Here is an 8,143-nt window from a genome sequence, read left to right as displayed (position 1 = left end):
TAACTGTGACTGCAGTTATCACAAACGAAAGGCAAGGTGCCTGAAGACAGGTTTGTGTGAAGAGGGACACCAAGCACCATATGACTCCACAGAGGAGGGATACGCCCAATAGGATTCTAAATCCATACATAACCTTCTATTGCAGACCCAACTGGGGCACACATCTTCCGGTTATCCCCTCCTTCCAGGGACTGAGTGGAGCACCTCCAGTCTCCTGCTTCCAGTGTAGAGGTCTGTGCTCTGTGTGAACGCTCGACCCGCTGGCCTGGGATATCTTAGCCTGAGAGTTTGCTCTCTCCAGGCCGCCTTAGCTCACTCCTCTCCTCTGACAACAAGCACACAGATACTGTAAAAGCTGTTTATTTAAGAGATGGCAAGATCAGGTGTTGAGCAGGTGTTGAACGCTGACATTTAGAGAACGTGTTGACCATCCATCAACCACACAAACTTTACAAGGCCCTTAACATAAATACATAGATACCACATTGGACTTCGGACCTCACATCGCCATCCTATTGGAGAGGCTGAGAGTGGCCTGTAAAAAAATATAACTAAACAGGGGAGCTGCGGTTTCTCTGAATAAAGAGCGCTAACACAGCAACGCTTTATTTTATTTGAGTCGTTGAGGAACCAGCCCAAGGAGGATTCTATAAATTAAACCGAACCAGCGGGGATGCCTGCGTACATTAAGGGAAGGCCACTTAGCTCTAGATTACAGAGTGCAGTGTTGTGCAGTATTTACAGTCAGTAATGAAATGTAGAGCACAATGATGGACAGAATTCAGCATCTTTAGACTGTGGACCTTCTCAGCAGAATACAGCAGATCACCATTATCCAGGACATTTTCAAAATCATAACAAACAGTTTCTGAAGAGGTAAAAAATACATACACATACATACACACATACAAAATATTTTGAAAATAAACAATGCAGCTTACATTGGTAAAAACAATTTTATCGTCAATTGTATTATAATTAAAATACATTTTGAAAAAAAATAAATACTTAAATGCCAGGAATGTAAGGAATGTAAAAAAATTAACACCATATTGAAGTCCAAAATGCATGACCAATGTTAAGTGATGACAAAAGCAATTTTAAATGCATTACACCAGTTTGATTCTTTAGATAAATAGATATTGCAGTCTAATTCTTTTAAAAATTATAATTAGTTAACCATTAACCGTTAACTGTTTGCTCAAAACAAGAAGTATCAAAAGGCATAGTTGAGAGCAACAATACAAACAAAATACAGTACAAATAACATCAAAAGCAGAAGCTGCCATGCGTATTCTGCGACCGTTTGGTGCGTCCGTCACGCACGTCGTCGCAAGCGAACACGATGCGGCCGCAAGGTGCAATACTGACAAGAAAGTTGTGGCTGATCAAGAGAATACATTTACATTTACATTTAGGGCATTTAGCAGACGCTTTTATCCAAAGCGACTTACAATAAGTGCATTTGTTACAATAAGTACATTTGTCATAAGAAGTGAATAAGCAGTGATCTCGAGGTCAGGGCCAGGGAAGTTATATTATCATGCTGGAAAGTTTCTAGGACAGAATGTCTGACCTATTCCGCAATTTCCGACAGCTGTATGATAACACTCTTTCGACGCATTTTTCTGCCGCCTTCTCAACAGTAGTAAAATGATCACTTCTTCGTCTACCAGCGTCTCCATGTTGTTTATTTACATGAGCACGCAATGCACGTGCTTTTGCACAATTTCCGGATCTGATATGACTGTGGTCTGCCCCTAGAAGAGACCACCAGTATCAGGCGTTTTGGCCGCGTAATGCTGCAGCAAGTCTTAACACAGGACACAGCAGGTCGCAGCAGGTCAGATACGCTTACGCTTGGTGTTACGCCTCGTTCACACTACTTGCACCCGCGACGGTTGACCGAGGGCGTGTCTGACGTATAGGGGACTAGTCTTTGTAGACGCATACTGCAGCCAATCAAATCGCTTCCCGCTACAAAGCCGTTTTGTGGATATAAATACAAGAGATGACACAAACAACAGGTGACTAAAAACAATCCTATCGTTCCACATTTCTTTAAAAAAATATAACGGCCGGATTTTTCCTGCTTCTTCCTGCTTGTTATTGCAAAAAGGATCCAGCAGACGCGGGCCACGGAGCCGAATGGACGGACGGACCCACAATGCATTTCGAGAGCACCCCATGCAAAGTCAATGAGATACTTCGACGGACGGAGGTAGGGTGAACGAGGCCTTACAGCGAGTCAAATCCAGCCCTTACGCGATTATTGAGCAAATGTTTTGACCGTGGCGTCAGTGAAGAGATGCTCAAAAAAGGCGGACGCATATCCCGCCTTAATCATGCGTCGTACTCAAGTCGTATCCCGCCTCAACCGTATCCAATCAGCATCGACTAGTTAGGTAATACCTGAGTCGCCAACTGAGCCGCTAAACATCATTAGCTATTCTAAACAACGCATCAATTTCAAGATCCTCCTCAACACTTACAAAGCGCTAAACAACTTTGCACCCTCGTACATAACAGATCTCCTCCATCGCCACTCCCCCACTCACCGCCTACGCTCCGCTGATGCCAACCGTCTCACCTCCATCACCAAGACCAAGTATCGCACCCTGGGGGACAGAGCCTTCGCCATCGCCGCCCCTACCCTCTGGAACTCCCTCCCTCCGGCCATCCGAAACTCTGATACACTCTGTTCATTCAAAAGTCAACTTAAAACCCATCGCTTCAGGACCACCTACAACATTTGACAAATCATCCTCCGCCATCTTCCACCCTCTCCCGCTCTCTTAATGTGTTGCCTATTGTTGTGGTGTTGTTTATTTTTTCCCTTTTGTTTGATTGTCTGTACAGTCTGTATGTATTCCTTTCTTATTTGTAAAGCGTCTTTGAGCATTTAGAAAAGCGCTATAAAAAACGGATAAATTATTATTATTATTATTATTAAACTGTGAAGTTGGGCGGATCCTCTCCCCCAAGCCACACCCATAGCGGCTCACTCGAGGGAAAAGTCCCTCAGTCGGAAACAAGCCTATAGTAGCCAGGGATGGAACCAGCAACCTTCTAAGCCAGGGATCAGCAACCTTTTCCACTTGCAGTGCCAGTTTTACATTTTCTCGTTAATGAGTGAGCCGTAAGCAACAATATATCAAAAATTAAGCTGACTTATGACAGCGACCAAAAAGATTTCCAGAAGACCTGGAATTGTACTATTTCCATATAGTCCACAATCATGCATCAACATTTTTGTTGATGCATATATTTTTGTTGATGCAATATATTTGCAACATGGGCTTACAAATTATAATTACATATGTCGCATCTTAAAACACCACTTTCAGAAACTCATTCAAAAACATATTTGCAGTGTGAGAAATGTAAAAAAAGAGAATATATGAGAATGTTGGAACTATCCACATCAATATCTTTAAGACATGTACAGCTTTGCAAAACCATGTGAAGGCAATGCATGAAGGCCACTTGCAACAATATTTTAAATAATTTCTTCTCTATTACTCATAACATAGGTTTAAAACCTATTAATTGATCCCATTTCAGAACACTGGTTTCTGTAACTAATTTAAACATATTTGCACTGGGAGGAAATGCCGAAAACAGAATAAAGTGCAAAAAAAATCGGTAGTAATGATTATGCTGCCGCATTGTGCGGTGATTTTTTTTAATAATAATAATTAAATTTTATTTTATTATTTTTAAGTGTGCCAATGATTATGCTGCCCCGTGCCAGTGGTGGTACGCGTGCCTAGGGCTGCCGACCCCTGTTCTAAGCACTTCTGGGCTTGTCAACTTTAGCATAAACACTTTCGGGTGAGGCTGTTTGAGGGGGAGTGAGTTCTACAGAGGTAGAATGGTGATCTAACATACTGTAGATGGTGGGAGACTGGTCAGGACTTTTTTGTTTTGGACTCTGGACTCTTTTTTTCTGGTTTGGACTCTGGAAAGAACATTTAATATATACGTTTGTTGCATTGTTCAATTATCTTATAAACAAGAAGTACCAATTACCATTTTATCGACATGTTATATATGTATGGTTATCTTACAAACGTTTGACGTAGTTGGTTTTAATGATCAAATAGAACATGTAAGTATGACGTGTAGGAAATCAGATTACCTGGTCATTCCTACCAGGAGAATTGATTTTCCGTTTATCTTCATGGTGGTCATGTGGAAAAAAGGGTCCAAAAATGATTTATATGTGAAATTGTATTTAATGCAAACTGGTGACAAAAGTGTAACTTACTCTTTTTCTTCCATTTGTAAAGAGCTCTACAAATGCAACCCAGAAAAATCGTGATGAGGACTGCCAGACAGATTGAAATAATTTTAATTTTTTGTTGGTGGCCTATGGAAGGAATACCTGTCAAAAAACAAAACAGAAAATGTAACAATACTACCGTTGTGTATCATCAAACTGCACAGTTTCTACTCACTACAATTCTGAATGTAGGATGTCTACCTTGAGTGCCAAGAAATGCTTTAAAATGGAAAAGAAAGAATCATACATTAGAGGTGCTGTAGGCTATTGTTGGCATAGCCATCCGTCAGCCACTAGTGAGTGAAATGTTTTGAGTTGACGGCGGCCACGCTTCTGCACAAGAGTACTTGAGGAGGGAGCAGGGGTGAGGGGACATGTTTTGGTTGATTTGTTTCAAAATGTTAATTTTCCTAATTTATTCTCTCTCGCTCTCTCGTATGTATGTATGTATGTATGTATGTATGTATGTATATATTTCCAGCTCCCACACAACCAATAAAGTCACTGGTGTTTTAGAATTCTTATTATCTATTCATGCTTGTCCAATCATACACTGGGATAAATGCAAATACATTTATAATTTACATTTGTCCAATCAATATTTTCCCAGATCTTACCATCATCTTTAAAACACAGAGGTTTTATCTCCATCGTGGCCTTGGACCAGCTCACTTTGTTGCTATGGTTACAGATGGCGATCGAACCATTTGAGAGGTAGAGTTGGAGCAGGACATCAGAGGTCACGACCTCTGCTGGGTCTCCTCCATCCTCAGAGCAGGTTTGATTGGTGCACGTGAAGGTGGATTTTAAGGAGGAGCTCTGAGTGCTACAGGTCACAGTCACTTTACAGGATAAAGGACTGGGAGACACAGAACACACATTCAGGACCACTGGTGATACCTGATCTGGAACAAGGAGATTTATATTGCATTAAAATACAAACAAAGAAACAGTATCTTGTATCAAATGTCTGTACTCTGTTTCAGTGAACATACCTTGAACTGTGACGTGGTAGTCGGCAAAAATTACTACGACCTTAGAAGCATCTGATGCTCGGTAAAGTCCACTTTCATTCAATGCTAGGTTTTTTATTCGCAAAGAATAATTTGCTTTTGAGAACTCTGCCCTTTCTTTAAAATTATTTTTTAGAAATTCATCAGGATAATATGTTATTATGAAGCTTTCTTCTGATCTTATTGTGCGTTTCCAATTGAAGGCTTCAACTTTGGATTTCGGTGTTTCAATTTCCATTACTAAATCATTTCCCTTCAGCAAAAATAAGGAATTATTTGTGTACCCTGAAAGAAAAAAAATAATAATTACACAAAGTAATTTAATAACATGCATACATAATTCTCCAGCTATCTAGACTGATAAATTAATACAATGTCGTTGAATATTGAAAAATATAAATCACCATTTTGCACATCAAGAAACAAAAACGAATCCACTACAAACAAGGTTTAAAAATGGGCCTACCACATACAAACAGATACATACAACAGAAAATACTACAGCTTATTATTATTATTATAAATGTAGCTTTAGATAACAGCCTGCGTACCCTGTACTTACCATGTAACTTAATGTAACAAAGGGTGAACTACCACTGCATAAGTATATATATATTCCTCCCTAATGGCTGGAATGCTGCTCAGTAGGTCATATGTACCTTGTAATGAAATATTAGGTAGCCAGTAGTTGAAAAATACAAAACAGTATAAGTTTTTTAGTATCCAGAATTGTTACCCCCTTAATCTATAACTTCAAATCCTGTTTCCCATATAATTATTGGTTTGTACTGTACTGATACACAATAACTACAAAAGATAACACCGTAACTCCGGAGTAGTTCAGTATTTCCAGAGTACATTGCAAGCTGTAATCTAAAGCGCTACCATTATCAGTTAGAAAAGCGCAACCTATATTGTAGGCGAGAACCGAACAAAGAAATAACATGTCAGAGCAACGCCCATCCCCTATAGATGATAATTGTTTAAACAGTTACATTCTAATAATGAAAGCAATAGGTGACCATATCAGAGACTAATGGTAGAAAAAGAGTTTTGGGATTTACCTTGTAGGCCTCTGAACCTAAAACTAAATACATAAAGAGCCGAGAGAAATACAGAGTAGGGCGTCATGGTAGATACAGAGGAAATGAAGAGACAGGCGACATGAGGAAGTGAGAGATGTAAATGTTATCGGGTGGGGGTGGCGAGGGAATTGGTGTATGTCTGCTTTGGGGTTAGAGGAAGGGTCTGGTGGCGCAGCCTGTAGGTCAGGGGTTCTTAACCTTTTTGACCTTGAGGCCCAATTTTTAAAGTACAAAGTGGCCCGGGGCCCACTAAATATTAACACTGTATAGGTTTAACTGACCTCACTCTCAGTTTAATTTGTATTCAATAATAAACCAAATCCACTTACTGTTTTACAAGCAAAAACCTTGTAAAATAAAATGAAATGATAAAATGGGATCATCACATAGACTTTTATTAAACATGTGTATGTAACACATACTGTATCATGACACTGAAGAGGCTGATAATTCCTGGACCAAATCAGGCTGTGACAAGAACATTTTCAAGAATCAAGTCAGGATTTTTAATAATTAAAAAAAAAGACCAATATTAGGATTTTACTTTAAAAAAAAAAGGGGGTGATAAAATAAATGCATTCAAATAATATAAATCTATTTTTTTTTTTTTCACTTAAATCTTTATTGCAAAACTCACATAGACAGTCAACAGTCAAAAATAAAAAAATAATACAGTAAACAAAAGACAAAACAAAAACCAAACAAAAAGTTCGGCTTGGAAGTCATATTTCTAGCAGTTCTTCTTTTCTCTTCGTGTCTTCATCTAAGCAATTTGATCCTGTCTACATTCCTCGTCGCCAGTTTTGGTTCTGAATATTGTCCATTTCTCCCACTTTTCTTCAAGCTGTGCTTGTTGTAGCCTTAGGCGGTGTGTCAGTTTCTCCATACCATAGATTTCCTCCACTACGCCCATCCACTCTTCCTTACAAGGAGGCTCTACCTTACCCCATTTCCTAGTTATAGCCTTCTTACTAGCTATCAGTAATATTTTAACCAAATATTTATCTCTCACTCTTATATTCTCTTTCATAAAATTGAAATTGCAAAGGTATAGTACCATATAGCTCATTGGAATATCGTAACCTAGTATCTTTTGTACAGTTTCATGAACAATTCCCCAAAACTTAAATACTTTATGACATTTCCAAAATATGTGTGAGTGGTCTGCAGAATGCTTTACTCCACACTCTTTCCAACATGTTACATCTGTGTTATTATACTTGCTCTTGACCTTGGGCATGATAAAAAAACGGACCAGATCTTTCCAAGAGAACTCCCTCCAAATCCGCGAATTAGTGGACGTTTGATGTGATTTCCACATGTCTTGCCAATCATCATCCGAAATTTTCGTATTAAACTCTGATTCCCATTTTTCCTTTATGTATTTAGTTGAATGTTTAGTTGTCGTCAATGCTTGACATAAAGCAGATATGATTCTTATTTTCTTTCCTTTGTATGTATTCTTTAGAATTTGGATCACACCATTCAACCCTGTGGAGGGGTCTATCTCGATTTCTTTTTTATAATAATCCCTTAGTTGTAGGTACCTGTAGAATTCCTGTTTATCCAAACTATATTTATCTTTCACGTTTTGGAAACTCTCCAGTGCCCCATCCTTCTCTAAAGTACACCATGCCGTGACCCCCCTATCTACCCACTGCCTGAATCCTTTATCATATTCAGCTGATTTAAAATTACTGTCAAATGCTACCCATCTAAGAACTTTTCTTTCTTTCTTTATCCTATAATTTTCAATAACT

The 8,143-nt window shown here is 38.9% G+C and overlaps 1 long non-coding RNA gene across 1 annotated transcript; it reads right to left on the bottom strand.

The window, feature by feature from the left end:
- Nucleotides 1-344: 344 nt before the first annotated feature.
- LOC307086294 lies at nucleotides 345-6,475 on the bottom strand. The gene is made up of 6 exons (XR_013812425.1): nucleotides 6,363-6,475; nucleotides 5,281-5,583; nucleotides 4,903-5,190; nucleotides 4,271-4,387; nucleotides 4,142-4,179; nucleotides 345-3,961 (listed from the first exon to the last, which is right to left on the bottom strand). It is a non-coding gene; the product is annotated as an uncharacterized lncRNA (long non-coding RNA).
- Nucleotides 6,476-8,143: the final 1,668 nt, after the last annotated feature.

The sequence above is a fragment of the Pollachius pollachius genome (genome assembly GCF_949987615.1).
Source record: "Pollachius pollachius genome assembly, chromosome: 14".
NCBI lineage: Eukaryota > Metazoa > Chordata > Actinopteri > Gadiformes > Gadidae > Pollachius > Pollachius pollachius.
The sequence above is the reverse complement of the archived record's forward strand: the minus strand, read 5'-3'. Positions and strand labels throughout refer to the sequence as shown.